A 22,595-nucleotide genomic window follows, 5' to 3' on the forward strand; every position below is an offset into this window, starting at 1 on the left:
GGAACTTAATAGGTAGCCAGTGCAGAGACTGTAAAATTGGGGTAAAATTATAATATTTTCTTGACCTGGTAAGGACTGTAGCCGCTGCATTTTGGACTACCTGTAGCTTGTTTATTGAAGATGCTGGACAACCACCAAGAAGTGCATTACAATAGTCCAGTCTAGAGTTCATAAATGCAGTTCACTGACTTTGGAAACTTCACATTTACTGTGCAAAATTTACTATGCTAAATGCTAAATTTACTTTAGTTTCACGATAGGGCTGGGACAACGCGTCGAGGTCATCGATGACGTCGACGCAAAAAATACGTAGATGCAAAATATGCGCATCGATTCGTCAACCTGTTTTTATTTCTCTAAAAAACGTTTGCAAAACGTTTACCTTATGTGCGCTGAATATACGCGATGGCCGGATCAACATTCTGTCCAACGTTATATAACCAATTCAGGGGTTTTTCTGCATTGATCTTTTTTTTTGGCGGCTGTCAAAGCCTTATTTGATCGGTGAGTGACAGTGACAGGGCGCGTATGAGAGAGAGCCCCGGCTGCGCGCGCACTCACAGTCTTCAAACAACACGAGCGCTTCTTGCTCTCTCTCTCCCTTGTGCATATTAATCAAAATCATTAAACACGATAGAAAAAGGGCGAAACACCCAAGTTTCACGCGCGCTCGCGCACTCACAGTCCTCAAACTACACGAGCGCTGTCTTGCTCTCTCTCTCTCTCTCTCTTCCTCTCTCTCCCTCGTGCATATTAACCAAAATCATTAGACACGATAGAAAAAGGGCGGAACGCCAAAGTTTCACGTGGAGCATTCAGAGATTTTTTTTTCTACATGACAGGCTGCTGGCTCCCACTGTTAATTTTTATTTTTTATTTTTTGGAAAGGCACTCTCTGTATTAGCTTAAAGCCCTAAAGTTTACATTAGTTACTGTATTCTTTCAATTGCTCTAAACAAGTATTTTGGGTGAACTTTTTTATTGAATGCTAGACATCAAGTTGTTGTTATTTTCATCTGAAAGAAGAACTTTTTTTCAGTAAGCTAGGCCCTGTGTGTTCAGTAAGCTTGTTTCAGTAAGCTATGTTTTCAAGGTTTCAAGGTTTTATTGAATGCTATCTCTATACAAGTGCAAAGTAATGCATTCTTAGTCAGTCTTTTATTTTGTAATTTTAAGAGCAATAAACATATATTGCAATGTTAAGGAATTCATGTTTTTTTCATTCAGATATGTAAATCAACATGTATAAATTGTTAGTAGTCAATTAATGGGGAGATAATCGAAATCGAATCAGTCTGAAAAAATTAATCGTTAGATTAATCGATGCACCGAAAAAATAATCGCTAGATTAATCGTTTAAAAAATAATCGTTTATCCCAGCCCTAGTTCACAATGGTGCCGCACACGGCTGCATCAGTTCTTGGCTCTCCAGTGTTTATAATGTTTTTTTTTGTTTCTCCTGTTTTTTGTAAGTTTCACCAGGGATGAACTGCTAAACTTTCATCAGAACACACCACAAAATCTTCTACCAGATTTAAATTATTCTGACATTTTACACCCAAGAATGCAGAAGAGCTGAAGGCCACTATCAGAGCAACCAGGCCTCTCATAACACCTGAGCATTCCACAGACTGATTGACTCCATGCCAGTCAAAAGGAGCCCCAACTAAGTATTGAGTGCTGTACATGCTCATACTTTTCATGTTCATACTTTTCAGTTGGCCAATATTTAAAAAAATCCTTTCTTTGTATTGGTCTTAAAGCTTTAGTTCACCCAAAAATGAAAATGATGTCATTAATAACTCCAGCTTATCATTGATACCTCCATTTATCTTCGGAACACAGTTTAAGATATTTTAGATTTAGTCCGAGAGCTCTCAGTCCCTCCATTGAAACTGTGTGTATGGTATACTGTCCATGTCCAGAAAGGTAAGAAAAACATCATCAAAGTAGTCCATGTGACATCAGAGGGTCGGTTAGAATATTTTGAAGCATCGAAAATACATTTTAGTCTAAAAATAGCAAAAACTACGACTTTATTCAGCATTGTCTTCTCTTCCGTGTCTGTTGTGAGAGAGTTCAAAACAAAGCAGTTTGTCATATCCGGTTCGTGAACGAATCATTCGATATAACCGGATCTTTTTGAACCAGTTCACCAAATCGAACTGCATTGTTTTAAACGGTTCTTACTGGTTTGGAACGACATGAGGGTGAGTTATTAATGACATAATTTTCATAACCAACCCTTTAAGTAATATTCTAATTTTCTGAGATACTGAATTTGGGATTTTCCTTAGTTGTCAGTTATAATCAAAATTAAAAGAAATAAACATTTTAAATATATCAGTCTGTCTGTAATGAATGAATATAATATAAAAGTTTTACTTTTTCATTGAAATTAGAGAAATAAATCAACTTTTTGATGATATTCTAATTATACGACCAGCACCTGTATGCATTATTCAGATGGGGGACAAAGAGAAAATGATAAAATACAAGAAAGCCTGACCACATAGCTTGTTTTCATGGTTCCCAAGGGAAAGCCAAATGTGTTTGTCCTAGACTTATTTTCAATAATCATATTGCAGATAATATACTGATTCATGACTCCATTTTATCCAGTGACAACAGTTTTTTCATCTCAGTCTTAAACACACGGCCATGACCATTTCTCTTTCTGTGCATACATTTACTCAGAGCAAGCCTTTGATGAAACATTATCTGATCATTTGAACGTGGTCATCCTATTTTTACATGTCCTCTTGAGTGCTCGTGGTGTGGCCTATGGTGGGACTCAGTGCTGCGACTATTCTACTAGTGACCCTAGGTGTCACAAAAATCATTACCAGCCTTGTTTACCCTGTGAGAGAACACAATTGCTATAATTATTATAATTTTCATCAAAGCCGGTGAAAGCTGATGTAATGTTAGTTTGATGCTGTAAAATTACAGGGGACACACTAAGAAGGGCCTATTAAAATGGCTCTTATTGAAGAGTAATGACTGCTGCCTCTTTTTCACTTTACAAAAAGGGCCAAAAGTTTTGAGAATGACACAAATATTAATTTTCACAAAGTCTGCTGCCTCAGTTTTTATGATGGCAATTTACATACACTCCAGAATGTTATGAACAGTGATCAGATTAATTGCAATTAATTGTCCCTCTTCGTCATGAAAATTAACTTAATCCCAAAAACATTTTTGCATTTCAGCCCTGACAAAAAGGACCAGCTAACATCATGTCAGTGATTCTCTCATTAACACAGTTGAGAGTGTTGATGGGGACAAGGCTAGAGATCACTCTGTCATGCTGATTGAGTTAGAATAACACACTGGAAGCTTTAAAGTGAGGGTGGCGCTTCAGCTGCAGGATCAGGGAACCACCAATGCAGAGCTTATCAGGAATGGCAGCAGGCAGGTGTAAGTGCATCTGCACGCACGAGGCGAAGACTCTTGGAGGATGGCCTGGTGTCAAGGAAGGCATCAAAGAACCCACTTCTCTCTTGTTGTTCTTCTTCTTCTTTATTTATTTATAAAGCACAATTTAATACAACAGCAGTTGCCCAAAGTGCTATACCACAAACGTCAATATAATACCAATAATATGTATAACAAATTATACAAAAATAACATAACATACACAATTACTACAAGATCAGAATAAAACATGCCTTCGGTCCTAATCGAGATTAAAAGCCCGGGATAATAATTGAGACTTTAATCGAGCTTTAAAAGTAGATATTGATAGAATTATTCTGACAAGCAGAAGTAATATGTTCCACAGTTAAGGTGCAGCGCCTGTTTGTCTGTTTGTTTTTCCCTCTTACACATGTGGAAACTATGAAAGCTTATTTCTGTCATGGAATATAAAGGGTAAAGGGTAATTGTGACTTTGTTTCATCTCACAGACTTTTATTTCTTGCAATTGTAAATCTGATAAAGTCTGAATTACAAGATGTAAACTGTAGTCCAAATTGTGAGATAAAAAGTTCACAATTACCGTTTTTACAAGCATGCAAAGTAACCTAATTTTTGTTGATCACTGACATCAGCTACCCTCGACATCCAACCCCCACCCACTGGAGAGCAATTTCAATCAAGGTTTCAATTGAATTTCTGCATTGAGGACCCCATTTTATTCTATTGTACATTCTATAAAGAAACGACTCATTCAGTTTTAGACAGTAAGTTGCCAAGAATGAACACTTTCAACACTAAAAATTTTAAATGGGTTTCAGTTTAAGGTAACTAAATTACAAAAAACAATGGTTTTTTGAAAAAAATTAACAATGAACAATATTTATATTGTCTATGCAAGTAGAACTAAAACATCTATGTCAAACATGTACAAGAAAGTAATGCAGTTTTTGTAAAGCCATCAACTGTTAGTATTTTGAGATTCATTGTTCTATGATTGACTATATGTTCCTATTGGAGAGCAAAGTAGTGCTAATATTTTGTTCGATTGACTTTATTTTGAATTGTGTTTGCTGTGTTTTGATAGAGTTAGTATATGTAGAAAAAGGTATTCAGCATTTTGAAGTGTAGAGTTCGTATTTATTTAACAAAATTTGATTTTGACCAGAAAATTAACTATTTGGCTAAGTGTGAGATGTAGTTGTGTTGCTGTGTTAAGAGTTTAGAAAAAGTACTTTAAGTATTGGTAAACGCTTGTTAGCAACTGAAAAAAAAGTAAATATGTAAAATGGGTTTCAGTTGAAGGTAACTAAATTACAAAAAACAACAGAATTTTATATTGTCTATATGCAGGTAGAAATGAAACATGTATGTCAAATGTACAAAAAAATAATGCCGTTTTTGTAAAGCCATCAACTGTTAGTATTTTAACAGTCACTGTGTTATGATTGACTATATGTTCCTATAGGATAGAAAAGTAGTGCTTATGTTTTGTCCGAATTACTCGATTTTGAATCGGGTTTGCTGTGTTTTGATAGAGTCAGTATATGTAGAAAAAAGTATTTAGCATTTTGATATGTAGAGTTAGCATTTATTTAACAAAATGTGGTTTGGGCCAGAAAATTTACTATTTGGCTCATTGTGTGATGTAGGTGTGTTGCTGTGTTAAGAGTTTAGAAAAAGTACTTTAAGTATTGGTAAAGGCTTGTTAGCAATTGAAAAAACTGTAATAAACCAGCAAAGTATGGGTGACCATTTAATGATTTAAAAACAAATAATAAAAGTTTATATTCAATTCTGAAACATATCGGCAACCATACAAGCGAAAAAAAAATAATTGGTGTAATTTGCTCATGCTTGCGTGTACTGTACTTGTCAGTAGTCTAGCGGCCGCATTCAGTGCTGTCTGACTCCTACATAAAGATAGTTACAGTAGTCAGGCAGTAAAAAAAAAATGGCATGAATGATTTTCTCAAGACCATTCATAGAAAAAAAACATCTAGGATATGTATGTAACCCTCGTTCCCTGAAGGACGGAACGGACACATTACATCAGAAAGAGACTGACGAATGGGGTCTCGCCCGAGAGCCCAATCACCTTTGAATGGTAACAAAATGAGCCAATTGTACACAGTGTACCTTGGTCTGCGGGTTTGCATTGTGAGCACAGCCCTGCTGTGTGGTTATATAAGGAACAGCACAAGTAACTCGCATTCAAGTCTTCAATGAGGAGCTGAGCCCAGTGACCTGGCCATTCAGCGGAACGGCGATGTGGCAAAGGTACGTAACGTCTTTGTTCCCTCCCTCAGGGAATGAAGGTTTAATACGTAACCTAGACATTCCCTTTCAGTCGGTCACGTTCAACGTTATGTCAGAAAGAGACTGACGAATGGGGTCACGTGACCTACATACCTTTACGTAGGGATCTTGAATGTATTGGAAACACTAGTTTAGTTGTGCACGCTTTTCTTGTATGTTTTTGTTTAGTGTATTTAGTGTAGTTTATGACAGTTTTGCGTTGAAGTCTTTTCTTTTTCTTTAATAGTTTAGGGGTTTGTGGGATTTAGTTACTTAGTGGGAACTTTTTTTTCTTATCTTTTATTTTATGATTTAAGAGTCACTTTAACTTCCCTTCTTTTCCTTTGTCTTGTTTGTTTAACCTGTTGTTTCTTGGGGGCAATAAAAATTTATTGTAGTGCAGTTTCGTATCATGTGTTCCATTGCAACTCATTTCCCTGGCTTATTTCTTTAATATGTCTACATAATGTTACCTCCTTTAATCCCTAGACAAAAATTTACATCAGAGACGTAACACTAACCAAGGCCCTTCTCCATCAGCTGCTCAGTTTGGCCACGAAGCCAGCTGTAAGAAGAGTCCTGGTTGTTTCACTAAGGGTAACTTCTTCCATTAAGGGTAACAGAGACTACATGATTCTGTGAACCTTCAATGATACAGAAACCTTTCTGTATCCTTCCCTTGATCTGTGCCTCAATACAATCCTGTCTCAGATATCTACAGACAATTCATTGGACTTCATGGCTTGTACAAATTTTACTAGTTAGACTTTTTCCAAACTATATAATCAAGTGAAACATTATGAAGTTTCATTCACAGCATCTTAATGTCTCACGATGCCAGGATGTTTATTTATTTATTTTTATTTGTTTATGTTCTATGACATAGACAGCAATATGATATAAAAGTAATATGGGTTATAATGTTACTAGCCTAATGTCAGTAGGAATGATTAGACAAAACTTTACTGCAATTCTCTGTTCATCTGAGGTGTAAATGCACCAAGTAAGCTGTAAATATCACTGATAATATGTGTGCTATGTGGTAATTGTTTTTTTTTTTCTATTACAGTTTTTTTAAATTGCTAATAAGTGTTTACCAATACTTAAAGTACTTTTTCTAAACTCTTAACACAGCAACAGAACTACATCACACAATTAGCCAAATAGTACATTTTCTGGCCAAAACCACATTTTGTTAAATAAATACAAACTTTACATTTCAAAATGCTGAATACCTTTTTCTACATATACTAACTCTATGAAAACACAGCAAACACAATTCAAAATCGAGTCATTCAGACAAAACATTAGCACTATTTTTCCATCCAATAGGAACATACAGTCAATCATAGAACATTGACTGTCAAAATACTAACAGTTGATGGCTTTACAAAAACTGCATTACTTTCTTGTACATGTTTGACATACACTCACCTAATGGATTATTACGAACACCATACTAATACTGTGTTTGACCCCCTTTCGCCTTCAGAACTGCCTTAATTCTACGTGGCATTGATTCAAGAAGGTGCTGAAAGCATTCTTTAGAAAAGTTGGCCCATATTGATAGGATAGCATGTTGCAGTTGATGGAGATTTGTGGGATGCACATCCAGGGCACGAAGCTCCCGTTACACCACATCCCAAAGATGCTCTATTGGGTTGAGATCTGGTGACTGTGGGGGCCATTTTAGTACATTGAACTCATTGTCATCTTCAAGAAACCAATTTGAAATGATTCGAGCTTTGTGACATGGTGCATTATCCTGCTGGAAGTAGCCATCAGAGGATGGGTACATGGTGGTCAAAAAGGGATGGACAAGGTCAGAAACAATGCTCAGGTAGGCCATGGCATTTAAACAATGCCCAATTGGCACTAAGGGGCCTAAAGGGTGCCAAGAAAACATCCCCTACACCATTATTCCACCACCACCAGCCTGCACAGTGGTAACAAGGCATGATGGATCCATGTTCTCATTCTGTTTACACCAAATTCTGACTCTACCATCTGAATGTCTCAACAGAAATCGAGACTCATCAGAACAGGCAACATTTTTCCAGTCTTCAAATGTCCAATTTTGGTGAGCTTGTGCAAATTGTAGCCTCTTTTTCCTATTTGTAGTGGAGATGAGTGGTACCTGTGGGGTCTTCTGCTGTTGTAGCCCATCTGCCTCAAGGTTGTGCATGTTGTACCTTGCTCAAGTCGTGGTGTTGCTGGCCTGAGACTCGAACCCACAAATATAGGGTTAGGAGTCAAACTCTCTAACCACTAGGCCACAACTTCCCCAATAGAACAGAATAAAATAATGCATTAGGATAGAATGTACAATAGAAAAAATGGGGTCCTCTATGCAGAAATTCGGTTGGAACCTTGAAATTGAAACTGTATGTGGATGGTAGCTGATGGTCAGTGATCAACAAAAATTACAACATACATGGACTTTGGTTACTATGCAAGCTTGTTTCCGTCACAGGATAAAAAAAAGTTCAAACGGTAATTGTGAACTTTTTATCTCCATTACTATTCAATTTGGACATCCATTCTTGGAATTGCGAGTTTACATCTTGCAAATCAGACATTATCAGATTCACAATTGCAAGAAATAAAAGTCAGAACTGTGAGATGAAACAAAGTCACAATTACCCTTTATATTCCATGGCAGAAATAAACTTTCATAGGTTCCACACGTCTAAGAGGCAAAAGCAAACAAACAAACTTAAAAAATATACAGTCCAGCACACATTCCAACCCGTTCTCATCTCAGGGCGTCATAAAAGGCCATTTTGTCACGTCCCTAGGCGTTTTTTGCCCACGCATATAGCACCCTTTTACGTATAGATGACACGCACATGGCTTTCAACCAACTTCAATGTAAAACCATCAGTGTTGTTATTACACGCTCAGGGCTTTGCCAGTCATCAATTCACCTCATCACTGACTACACGTAACAGATGTTTCAAGCAACAACGACTTACGTTTGCTCTATGATTAGGATTGCCTGCACCTAACACAGGAGGTCAATGTTTTCCATTATTTATCTTTCAAGAGTAGTCTATTTGACATTTCCAATGCCCTTATCGCCTGTGAGAGATGCTCGGCTTAACCACCTCCAATGCAACCCACCTGCGTATTACAGGACGCAGTTGGACTTTGCCAGCCAATCCTCTTGCGTTATATCAGATGCTTTCATGCGTAGGCTACAATTTCGTTTAGTTTTAAATTAGCCTGTGGTAGCCTACTCAATTTAAACATGAATGTGTTCTAGGTATCCTAACTAAAAACACGACAATATAGGTTACATCATCCCTTAATTGCCCGCAGGAGTATATTGGCCGAATTCAACACACACGCTTTATCGTGTGTGAGAGACGCTCATGGCTTTCAACCATCAATGCCACCCACAGGAATTTAACAGGACGCAATTGGACTTTGCAAGCCAATTCAAGTGTGTGATATCTGACGCTTCCAGCAACAGCAATGTGCAGAACATTTGTTTTTTAATAACCTGCCTACTTTATCAGCCTTTGCCTTTTCTGTGGCACTGAGGACATAAACATCACTGTCCTCAGCTAAGTGCTGAAGCGGACAAAGAAATACACCTTCATTGTTGGCAGTAAGCTAACTTCATTTATCTCTTTTGAACATTTCATATTAGCAAATCTCTCTTGAATGAATGACGTCCGCCAATGTCATTCATTTCATTGGATCACTTGCTGGTGACGATGAAGAGTCCACACGTGGGTTAGAAGCCACTGATTGGCTTAGAAGCTTTCACTCAACGCTTTCCTTGGGCTGCTTATTGGATGAACTGCTAAAATGAAAATCACTCACTACTCATAGGCCTGGGCCAAAATGTGTGCTTGGTAGGCCCAATTAAACTCTACTATATCATCCCTTAATAGTGAAACTGTCCTCCTCCTAAAAACGACCTCATATGTCATTTGTGCAAGCAGCGTATTTTGACCTATTATTACGTTTAAATCAGGCGCCCTCTAGCGGCCTTATTATGACAGTCTCGTTTGTCAGTTGTGTCGTCATCAAATGACCTTTGACTTTCGTTACCATCGTTACCACTCACAAAAAGGAGGAGTGACCCAACAGTTCACCGAGCGTTGTTATCCAGGTGTGTAAACTATTTTATTTTATGGTTTATTTTTAAGGTACTGTTCTGATTCTCTGCAATTAATGTTATGTAAGTGCAGTTTGACATTTTCTTTACAAATCTGTTGCGAATGCCAGTAAACGAATTTGTGAAATGCCCAGTGACCACAACACTTACCATATTATTTACCATGATAACTGTTTTACTGGGTTATTTGTATTTAAAGAAAATTAACCACAGTGCCATGCCTTTAATACCTTTTTGTAATTGTCACAGTGTCTGGTCTGTGTTTCCCTGGGTATCCACTAGTGGTCTCAATTCCCCATAGTCACCCCACTGCAGGCACTACATTTTCCCACAAGCCTTTGTCCCTTTCATCACTGTTAATTGCACACCTGTTAATTGCACTCAGCTGTCTCCACTTTCATCATCTTCACCTGTCTATATAAACCAATCTGTTTCTATCTTTTTCATGGAGTCCTTGTTTTCCGTCACCCGGCTTTCTCGTGTTCTTTTCATGTTTCTTGTTTTTGGACCTCTTGCCTGTTTTTGAATATTGGTTTTTGGATTACCCATTAAAACACTGCATTTGGATCTCTCGTTTCCTGTGTGCATTTCTGACAGAAATGTAATTGTAATTCAATGTTTTTCTTTTCTTTTCTTTTCTGTTTTGCAGTTTCTTCATATCACACACATCTTCAGCTCCTACAACAACATTCAGTCTCCAGTAGCTCTTTATGAAGCTCTCTCTCTCTCTCTGTGATGTTCCTTCCCTATTTTTCTGAACTCTAATTCATAATTCAGTCACACATCTGTTTCTTTCTTTCTCTTGTTCGTCATGGCATATTTCCAAAGCTAAGAATCAGATTTGGATCAGTTCTGTCAGAAAGCTGCTAGTATTAACAGGGAACTTGAACTCGAAGCTTAATGCTTAATGCTAAAGTTGTCAGGGAAGCTGAAGTCCTTCACAGGTTCAACACTTCACAGGTAATGTTGAAGACATTTAGTTGTAACTGATTTACTTTAATTAATTTATTATGTGTTAATAACCTTCCTTATAGTCCTTCCTTTCAAATATTTTGTTCACAGATCATTTCAAACACACTGTCTCAACAAGTCTTTATCAAAACAACAACAAAATTTTCCTTTTTCTGTATTTAAGTTTAAAAGGAAGACCAAAGGAAGGCCTGTCAAACTCTGTTCAAACCCATCTTGTTTGTGGAGAGGGATGAATTTGACCATCTTGTGTGTTTACGGACAAGACCAAAAGCTGCAAAGGCAAACATTTCCAGTGGTACGTCTGTGTCGGTCTGAGCACCTCAACAGAACTTTACTGCAGTTACATTTTGCACCGAATTTGATGTTTTTTTTAAACTTTTTACATACCTCACTACCCCATCAGTATGAGCCCTGGGCTTTTGCTCCTGCTGTCATTGACAATTGCCTCAACTGTCATGCAGACTTTGCCCATTGTAAGTAGTCAGAGCGTTTATATCCTAAAGTTTATATTGAGTCCACTATATTCTTTATTAGTGCCGTCTCTTCTCGTTCTAAAAGTACATGATATCTGTCCACACCTCACAGTCTGCCTTTATTTCCATGTTGATTTTAATTGAACACATCTGTCTAAAAGCAAGTCTGGAAATGCTGTTTAACTTGTCATGTGATGCATCAGATCTTCAGTTAATTGGGCCAAATTAGATCATTTAAGGCTGTTCACACCCAGAATAGTAACTACAATAACTATTTTAGCATCCACACCACCAGATGATAAAGTTATGTTTATTATTATACAAGCAGCAGTGATGTTGTCTGTCACTTTAAATGCTCAAGCTTGCTAAACGCAGGTGCATCCTGATTGGCTGTTTTTATTGTTCATCAACTGGAAAATATAATCCAATGATGTCATTCCTCTGTGTCATTAAATGTTAAATGAAAATGAAAACTGATACCAATGATGTTGTTCCTCTGTGTCATTAAATGTTAAATAGTTGCAGTATGGACTCATCCTTGGTGTGAATAGGTCTTTAAACTGCTTACAATAATCCTGCTAGCATGTTATCGTGTAGAAAATAATTGAGAATAATATAGCTTGAAGACTGCATGATAGTGAAGGTGATGAATCAAGGAAAGATCAACATGAATCCTGTTCTGTATTATAATAAAGATGATCATGCACATAACTGATGTTTTGCACCTTAAGAGGACAAAGATGAGACATTCTTTACAAAGATTTATGAATTAGGTCTTTTACATTATGATTCTTTGCATTGCATGAATTGTATGGCTTTTGCACCATAAAATGCACACTATCATACATCATCTTACTAAATGACACATTGGCCTTGTGTGATAGTACACAATATGTGATGCAAAATGAAAGTGTCACAATATGTATTTGTTGTCTTAGTTTTGTAGTGGAATTTACAGTTAAAACCCAAGGACCAGGTGTTGTCACAATGAAGACCAGGAGTCAGAGATGAGTTCAATTAATAATAATAATTTTACTGAAGAAAATAGTTTGCAGTTTCATCAGCAGAAGTCAGCTCAAAAAAAAAAGCCCCCGTACAACTCAAAATCAACCACAGTTATACCCTGACAGAGGATACTAATTGCGTCAATACATAAGTCAACAAAATTCTGATTGGTTCCAAAACCTAGATAAACTCTCCAAAGACGTATATCTGATACGCTGGACACTGGCAGTTGATCGTTTGTCCTGGGACTGTCTGAGCTTCTCTCTGTACAGACAGATACTAACACACATACACAGAGAACTTGTCTAAAATTCAAGGCTTTCTAGCACTGGCGAGTGTTTTATCATTACGGTTGGACACACACACATAATATGTGGACATTAAGCTTGAGGAAAAGAAATACAGGGTAGAACAGGATTCTTTAATATCTCATAAGTGCACATAAGGTTACACATTTCACTCTTGCCATAACTTGATTAATAGTCAAACAAGAAATCATGTAATAATATAATTAATATCAGTATGAAGGATATGGCAACTATAACATCCACTCCTTCAGTTTACTGTCAGCACTGTATTCTTGCTCTTGATCTAATGAAATAAATGGATACCTTTTCAAATCGGCATTTGTGTAGATTTTCTGGTGTCTTTATTCTAGGTTAAGTATGACTTCCAGCGTACATAATGGTATGTTTTTGAAAAGACAATCTAAAGAAATGTGACTCAACAGTTTTTTATCAATGATGAGAATAGATTTGTGTATTTTTTCCTGCCCTTCCATCGCCAGGGGCCCAGTAGAGTCCCCTGGAAGAGCAAAATAATTAACATTTCAAATGGCTGTAAATCAAAATCTGAATATAGTTTCAAAAAGAAAATGGTTAGGACAACTACTTATGCTATGTTTACTAACACACTGTGTTGGACAGCTTTAAAACATTTTTAGAAAAGTGCTATAACTTGTTTAAAAAAGTGCTCTTAGTGAAATACCAAATTTCAGCCTGCCTCTAATATATGTCATGGATGTTTACACAATCAACATGCTTAGATATCCCTCTGTAAAAAAAAGATAGTATTTTTCACAATTTCATTATGAAACATTTTAAACTACATTGCCCATAAGCCTCAGCCATTCTATAGATGGAAAGTGAAATTCATGGCGCTGTTTTGTGTAGTTCACTTTAAGCCTGGTTAACACGGGACGATTTTAAAATTGTCGGCCGATTTTCCAAACCGGAGAGACCCACCACACGGCGATAAAAAATCACGGGTCTAACAGTTTTGGTCGTACAGTGTGTGGTGTGCAGCCACACGGCAAAATCAACACATCACACACGAACCGATTTGACCCCCGAGAATTCCCAGGTCGGACGGGAAATCTCGCAAAATCCCTCGAGATCAAACGTTACTTCAGAGTAAACAATCATGGCGGACGAAGAGGATGCAGTGGCCTAAGTTTGTGCTTTGTTTGTAACCGAAAAAAAAACATAAGAAAAACAAGAAAAGGTGATGGTCAAAGAAGTGGAGACAAAGTCCTCCATCTCCGACGTCCACCGGACTTTCTGGTGCGCCATTGCCACCGGCTGTTTTGATTTTGTTTCCCGGTACTTCCTCGCCGCCTCGTCACCTCGCTTTCTGATTGGCTACATGCCACAGTCCACAGGCTGCGTGATCGTTTGTCCTCGGGGGACACCACACACGAGAAGAAATCGGGCCAAATAAATCCAACATGTTGGATATCCCCGATTTGAGATCGGAGCGGTCCCGACGTCCTTCCGAGCAGAGGAGAGCAGTCTTAACACACCACACACGGCAGGAATATCTGATCAGATTATTTTACGATAATCAGAGCATCATTAAGATTGTCGGAAGGTGTCAATCGGGGCTAAAATCGGCCTAATTATCCTGCCGTGTGAACCAGGCTTAAGTTATGTTCAGGATTAGGGTTAGGATCTCGGTAAAGAGTTAATTTTTTCACAATATAGCAGTACATCATTGTTAACTGAAGGTATTACTGACGTAATAATAACAGCAAAACTTACTTTGCAACATTAAATGTTTTTTTAATTTGGGTTAAAAGAAAGTCCAATCAAAGCAAGTCCTGCGTAAACTTCAAAGCCAATGGCAACCCAGCTGAGCAGAAGCGTCACACTAACTTGTCCATATATGGTCATTCAGGACAGGGTCTTCCAGGTTCTTGTGGTGAATAGAAACATTCAGATTTTCGCCCACTAAATATAAAACTAAAACTACAGATTTGCATTGTGGGGTAAACCTGATTCAGCAATAGATTTTTTGATTACAGTTATTTATTTATTTTCCAAAAAGGGCCTAATATTTCCCATTGTACTGTGGCAATTTGGAAGAAATCCATGCCAGCTTTTCATTTTTTCTAATGGGCGGAAATCAATGAGGAAATTTAATATAAAAGAGAGTTAGAAACGGAAGAGGAGGAGGGACGTAAAAACAAAACACACGTGTAGGTTGTCTCGGAATGGGACACACGCTACCTTAAGGTCGTTGCTATTCTTTGCTGGAATCTCTGTGCATGCGCTGACTGGGTGCGATCGCCAAAGCGTTGGAGAAATTGAGCTCTACTGCATGGTTCGGTCGCCTGCCTGGGGCAACACAATCCAGTCTGGTTCGTTCGCCTGCCTCAGGTACTAGTGATGTTGTCCATCATTTGTTAACCTCACGTCAAGTCTCCAAACTCCCGGGATTAGCGGCCGTTACACAGACTTCACACAGCCACCACACACACACACACATACACTCTCATTGCACACGCACACGCATACGTACACCCACACACAAACACTCGTTTGGATTATTTATTTTTCTTTGTTTCCTTTTTTTTTCCTTTAATGGAAATTGAACATGGAAAAACTGAGTTGGAAATAGAAACGAACTTTAAGACACTCGTGAATCAAGGACTCGCTGATTTTGTGCTTGTTTATGAAATCTTGAATTGAACTTGAACAGCAACCCAGCTAACACAAATAAGTAACTGTTACGTAACTGCAACGTAATCTTGTGACCAAACTTTCGTCGTGGCGACGAAATTAGTTACGTCGTGGCAACCGGAAAAGTGAAATTCCCAGATACGTCGCCACAACGTAACTTTGTGACGTTGCCAGTAAGTAACTGCGACGTAGTGGCAACGTCGCGGATCGGTGGTCGTGTGCTGGTAATCAGTTGGTCATTTTTTATAATTATTCTATGGGCGGACATGCAGTACTTGAACCTAATTTATGTCCTCATATGCCCAAACTAATTTAAAGGCTGTTTCAGCAGCTGTGAATGATGAATACATACTCGAAATGAATTCAGTTAATTTATTAACAAGCAAATATGAACAGTAATACACCCAGATTATTAATAAAAACATAGGATATACAGCGAAATATGATTGAAAGCATTCAGCCCATACAGAAGCACATAGATTGAGATATATTAATAATAAATACATTTCCATATATTTAAATATCTATACTCTTCTGTAAGCATCCAGGGTCAAAACATTATGCACCAACATGCAAGTCTTAGTAGGCACTCAGTACATTGCATTTAAATATTAGCATTAACAATGTACACATTCATCAACTAATCACAAGCTCCCACAAATAATACATCAGCTAATCACACCCTTAACCAAACCACTACAAATAATTCATTGAAAATAATATGCAATAGCTTATGAACAGATGTATTATAGCAAATCAAGTTTAATGAATCTCACACCTATCATACAGCATTATGGCCAGTTCACACTGCCACAAAAAATATATCTAAAAAAATATATATATGTATATATGTTTAAGCAATTAACATTAAATTCTAAAATCTTAAGTAATTCTTACTTTCTCTATTCTTGCAATATTCAAGTGTTCATGTCCCTGAGTAATATCTGCATCTGGCGAAGTCTGAAGAGAACACAATATGCTAGTAGACAGCAATCCTCGTGAGAGAGAGGTCTGGTGTGGAAGGTGGATCTGGAACTGACTTCTCTTGATTATCTGTCTTCACAAACTGCCCTGAAATACAATTCAAACATTAACAATGATTGTTATAAATGCAATGTAAGGCTCTTACATTCATAATGCTCATTTTGGAAATATAGTTAATATCAGTAATATGCAGCATGCACGATACAAGGAAGTGGTCAGTAACAACACTTTGAGGTATGATATCTGTATCAGTAAGGCTACCTTTAAGAAAAAATAAAATGAATAAATTAAGTTGTGTTATGCATTCAAATAGTTAGACATGCTAAAATACAGAATCTGTTAACAATAATAATAAAAAATAATATGCTGGGGAAAAAATGAAACATTTCATAGGGCCCTAAACATGTTTTTTTTTTTTTTTACTTTTAATAAATTGATGTGAAAATGTATGTACTACGAAAAAGGAGATGAATGAAATGAAATGAAATATTTATTTTATCATTCAAAGTCAAAGTCACCTTTATTTATATATCGCTTTAAACAAAATACATTGCGTTAAAGCAACTGAACAACATTCATTAGGAAAACAGTGTCAATAATGCAAAAAAAAAAAATCATTGAGGATTTCTCTAAAAAAAAAAAAAAAATCTCATCTCGCTCTCATGAACCCAGTCTCGTGTCTCATCTCGTCTTGTGGGATAAGTGTCTCGTCACACCCCTAGTAGCCAGAGCAAGAGATACATTAGATTTCTTTTGCATGTCTGACAGTGTAACATTAAGCTGAAGTATTTCGAATGAGTTAAACCTGTATCCTGTTTTCTGGGTAACATTGAGAATATCACTATATATTGTTGCAACACCTCAGCCACTACCAGTCTGATGGGGCTCATGCTTATAACAGTAGTTTGGTGGAGTTTAGACTAATGCTAAATCAAAAATGCCTGTCAAAATTAACACTGGAACAAACACAATCTTTATTGATTGGACAGCACAAGTACTTCTATTTGAGCGTGTAGAACAAAACTGATCATAATAGTTATTTGAGAATTGTCTTACTAGTCACATGGAGCGAAGTGTCCTGGAGATGTTGTCAGAGAGCAGCTCCGCTCCGACTCTGCTGGGCTGCAAGCCATCAGCGCGAAACAGCCTAGGACGCTCCCAGAAAAGATTCCAGTTATTAACAAATAGCAGTTTCTGTTCTTTACACCATGACAACAACCATTCATTTAAAGCAACAAGTCTACTGAACCTTTCGTATCCTCGTCGATACGTGGGCAGTGGTCCTGACATGATGATCGTCGCCGCGGGCGTCGTGCTGCGAACCGTCTCGATCAGGCTGCTGAAGTCCCTCTTCAGCGTATCCGTCTGCCGCAGCGTGGTGTCGTTAACCCTCTCAGATGATAACAGTGTCGTGTTCTGTCTCGCGAAGTGGAGCTCCTGCAGGTGGAGATCCTGAAGACCGGAGGCGTTGGAAGGAGAGAGGTCATCGCCCAGGTCCTGGCTCATGTCTTACGCTGTGGACATCTGGGAAGATCGCGTCCTGGGTGCACCAAGCTTGTGCTGAGAACCACACAGAGTAGAGGTGGTAGTAGGGTTAGCTGTTTACTTACCCTGGACTTATGAGCGTCAACCCCTGAATGTTTCCAGCACAGCTCTCCACTTTCTCAGCTGGGCCTGCTTCTCCACGAGGTCACGGATGTGCTTCTCCACAGCCTCCAGCTCCTTATTAGAAATAAACAAAGTAGAGAATAGGGGAAATGCAGAAAAGAAAAATAGCAAAATGGAAAACATACATATAAATCTTAAAATACCAGTATTCACATTTTTTGATGTTACAGATGCATAATGATATGTTGTGTAAAATAAATATTAAGTTATTTAATAAGCTTCCTCGGATCACCTGTGTTTTCTATCTCTGTCAGCAGCTCCCATTAGAAATTCTCTTGGAACTTCCCCTCTGTTTTAGAGGGTTTTTAAGACACTCCTGAAATCACAGTACAATTTTAATCCATATTTGTTTACAATGAAAAATCAAAACGTGTTTGAAACACTGGTTTGAAATAGTGTCAGCCAAATTTAGACCGCGAGTGACGTCACTGATAGACTCTACAGTGCAGACTTTTAGTTTTAATTAGCTTACTTCCATTTATCTTTTGACATATTATCATCAAAAAAGTTTACAAAGCTATCAAAACCGCTCCTTTACACATAAGATGTGATTAAAAGCCCAAACATTCATTAATAAGAGCTCAAATCTATTATGTTATACTTATGCTTCTAAGCTAGCATAATATTTGCTAGCAGACATATCAGATAATTAAGATGCCATAATCACAGAGGTATAAATGTTAACAAAAGTACTTAAAGTAGACTGTGGATAATATTAACATATGTTACTTAACCAATCTGTCGCAGTTGTTGAACTTTTCTTTGGTATAACTGACGAGAAACAGAGAAACTGTCAGACGAGTCCTCTCCTCTCCAGCAGCTGATGTGTCCGCGGTTGCCATGGTAACTCTCAACGGCTAGTAGGCTAATAAAAACAATAATATTAAAAAAGGGTTTTAGCGTCTTTACGGAGATCAAGACTTTTGTTTTATACATTTTATCAACCTCTTTATTTATTATAAATTGTAAGACTCACCTCAGAAAAGCCATTTCTCCTGTCAGACACAGTTGAAGTGAAAAGTACTTCAAACAAACGCGCTGTCCTCCTGATAACGTTACTGTATCTGCGGCAGATGAGATGGTGCAGCCAGTCTGTCATTATTTCACGTTCACAACTCCTTACGAAATAGAAAGTTTCACAACTCCGAAAAATGTATTTCCTTTCTTGTCAATATTGTGCGCGTGGGTGCGTCAGTTGTGGAAGCGCGCACGCGCTGTATGCCACGTCACTATATATTAAAAGCATGTCCATATTCTGACTTGGTGAAAAGAAACACATTTTATCTTTAAGGAACGTTTAATCGTGTGTCTGAAGTTTAATTACACTTTATAAATAGCACTATACTCAGGGAGCATATAAAGAATGTACAAAAATTATGGTAATTAAAATTACGTGCATACGACGTTGTAGTTACGTTGCCAGTAAGTCATGAAGTTACCAATATATTACGAATAGAGGACCTATCTGGGACGTTCTTGGTTATCTTGTTACGTTGGAAGGACGTACTGACGACGTTGTGAGTTGGTAATGTGATGGTAATACAATTACGTGCATGCGACGTCGTAGTTACGTTGTCAATTGGTAAGTCATGGAATTACCAAAAATTACCAATACGTTACGTAACTGTTACGTCGTGTGTTAGCATCTTCTTACTTTCTGTTTACACTTTCTTCTGTCATTTGTTATGTGAAGTAACGAAAAAAATACAAATGGTGTGAAAATTTAATTTCATGTAGTTTTTTTTTTTTTTGAAAAACTTTTTCTTAAAATATATTTTGTTGTTGTTTTTTTTGTTGTTGTATAACAGTGGCTTGAGCTATTTACAGGGAAACTGAAATTAATTACGCCTATATATACATTTTTTTTTCTTGACAAGTTTTGCTTGTCTGGCGCCCGAACAATTTAAATTAAATATACATTTATTAAATCAAATTTTATTTGGGGCAGCCACCGTTACAGTACACATTCTTTACATTTAATGTTAATGTCTGGGAGATGTATGTCCAATCTTGCCATTCTTAGCTCTACCAGTTGAATTACAGGTATAAAAAGTAAAAAAATAATAAAAATGAAAAATAAATAAATATTTTAAAACACAGGCATACAAATTGTACTCATTTGTAGTAATTTCCATATCAATGTTTGATATTTCGTACTTTTCAGACAATGATAATTCCCATAACCGCATTCACTCTCTCCAGTTTGTGCCACTATGAAGACATACAAACATATTAGTTATTATAAAAATTATAGATTATACTGAAACATAACAACTTTACAAAATGACTGATTGATAAAGTTACTAATAGGTAGAGACAGAAATATGTAACCGACTAAAACTGTTAATAACAATTATACTTTTATAAATCGTTTTCAGTTGGAAAATGCATTTCTATCATTAAATGGCCTTAAAGGTTTCAAACACACACACACACACACACACACACACACACACACACACACACGTGTATATAGATAAAACATAATATACAATTCAATAACATTGTTGATAAATTTAATGAAACAATTTTAAAAAGAAATAAAAAAAATATATATATAATTTTTACATTACCATTACCATCAGCTTAGAAATACATGACAATTAAGACTCTTAATAATGTCTTTAAAAGTAAACAGTGGTTATCATGTAGATGTGGCAGTGGGACATCTATCCTGTAGCCTGGTTATGAAGATGAGTGTCTCTCAGCAGTGAGGTCCATGCCAGCTGACACTTGAAAGCCTTAGTGATCTGAAACAAAGAAGACAACAACCAGAAGGTGCACAGTAATATGCTCATGCTTATAATGGAGAGGGAGGGAGGGTTGCAAGCCGTTTGACCATGCTTACCGAGCAGTGGTGCCACGTATATATATCCGCGTCTAATAGGAGAGTGGTAGTGATTGGACCGTTTTGACAGCTGACCGCATCAGCTGGTCGCAGCCTATGCCTATGTGGCCTGACTGAACTAACGCTGTGCTTGATGAGTGTTCATTCAGATGGGAGTGTTGACTAGAGGAGAAATAATACAAGTAGACGTGCTAAGGACTGAGAGCAGATGTGCCACACAAGAGAGAGTGATGTGGATGCTTTTGGAAAAGGTCTAAGTAATCTGTGAGAAATTCTGCAAGAAGAAAAAAAGAGAATTTATCACATGATGAACAATTAAAACATTGACAACAAACGAAAGTAACAAAAATGTGAAAGCGACGTGACATACAGCCATGAAGCTGACTTCACCCTGGCAGTGGCCTAGTGGTTAGAGACAACATAACTGCAGTGTGTATAACAATAAACACAACTTTGTTTGTACCGATGCTAAAATAGTTAATATAGTTGATTGTTCTTGTTGCCACCTAAATGATCTAATTTAGTCAAATTAATTAAAAACCTGGGGCCAGCTGCATAAACTGCTTAGACTAGTCTTAAAAAGTTAGCCATCTAATTTGTTTTCCTCTAGACTAGTCATAACTGTTAAAACCCAGTTACAAAAACATAGATTGGCCCAATTTTAATAAGAAAAATGAGACCAATTATCTTTTGGCTCACTGCTAGTTCAGTCAGCTAGATCTTAAGACACCGTCTTAACATAATGGCTGTGTCTACCCAACCGGCCCCTGATGTGTCACATGACAAGTTAAACAGCATTTCAAGACCTGCTTTTAGACAGATGTGATCAATTAAAACCAACATGGAAATAAAGGCAGACTGTGAGGTGTGGACAGATATCATGTACTGTTACAACGGGAAGAGACAGCACTAATAAAGAATATAGTGGACTCAATATAAACTTTAGGATATAAACGCTCTGACTACTTACAATGGGCACAGTCTGCATGACAGTTGAGGCAATGGTCAATGACAGCAGGAGCAAAAGCTCAGGGGCTCGTACTGATGGGGTCGTGAGGTATGTAAAAAAAAAAGTTTAAAAAACATCAAATTTGGTCCAAAATGTAACTGCAGTAAGGTTCTGTCGAGGTGGTCAGACTGACACAGATGTACCACTGGAAATGTTTGCCTTTGCAGCTTTTGGTCTTGTCCGTAAACACAAGATGGTCAAATTCATCCCTCTCCACAAACAAGATTGGTTTGAATAGAGTTTGACAGGCCTTCCTTTGGTCTTCCTTTTCAAATGAAATACAGAAAAAGGAAAATGTTGTTGTTGTTGTTTTGATTCATACATGTTGAGACTGTGTTAGAAATGATCTGTGAACAAAATATTTGAAAGGAAGGACTATAAGGAAGGTTATTAACACATAATAAATTAATTAAATTAGTTATAACTAAATGTCTTCAACATTACCTGTCAAGTGTTGAACCTGTGAAGGACTTCAGCTTCCCTGACAATTTCTTCAAGTTCAGCATTGAGCTTCGAGTTCAAGTTCCCTGTTAATACTAGCAGCTTTCTGACATAACCTATCCAAATCTGATTCTGAGCTTTGGAAATATGCCATGATGAACAAGAGAAAGAAAGAAAGCAACATATGTGTGATAATGAATTACAGTTCAGAAAAATAGGGAAGGAACATCAGAGAGAGTGAGAGAGAGAGCTTCATAAAGAGCTGCTGGACACTGAATGTTGTCGTAGGAGCTGGAGATGTGTGTGATATGTAGAAACTGCAAAACAGAAAAGAAAAGAAGAACACTGAATTACAATTACATTACAAAAAGGTATTAAAGGCATGGCACTG

General features: G+C 37.3%; 1 long non-coding RNA gene across 1 annotated transcript in view; it reads left to right on the forward strand.

Annotated features, from left to right (window-relative positions):
• The first annotated feature begins 11,010 nt into the window (after positions 1 to 11,010).
• Positions 11,011 to 22,595, forward strand: part of LOC132155123 (uncharacterized) — a 771,383-nt gene continuing 759,798 nt past the window's right edge. The window contains exon 1 of the long non-coding RNA XR_009437223.1: positions 11,011 to 11,115. This is a non-coding gene — a long non-coding RNA (uncharacterized LOC132155123). The remainder of the gene's footprint in view (positions 11,116 to 22,595) is intronic.

This window comes from Carassius carassius, chromosome 12 (genome assembly GCF_963082965.1).
Source record: "Carassius carassius chromosome 12, fCarCar2.1, whole genome shotgun sequence".
NCBI lineage: Eukaryota > Metazoa > Chordata > Actinopteri > Cypriniformes > Cyprinidae > Carassius > Carassius carassius.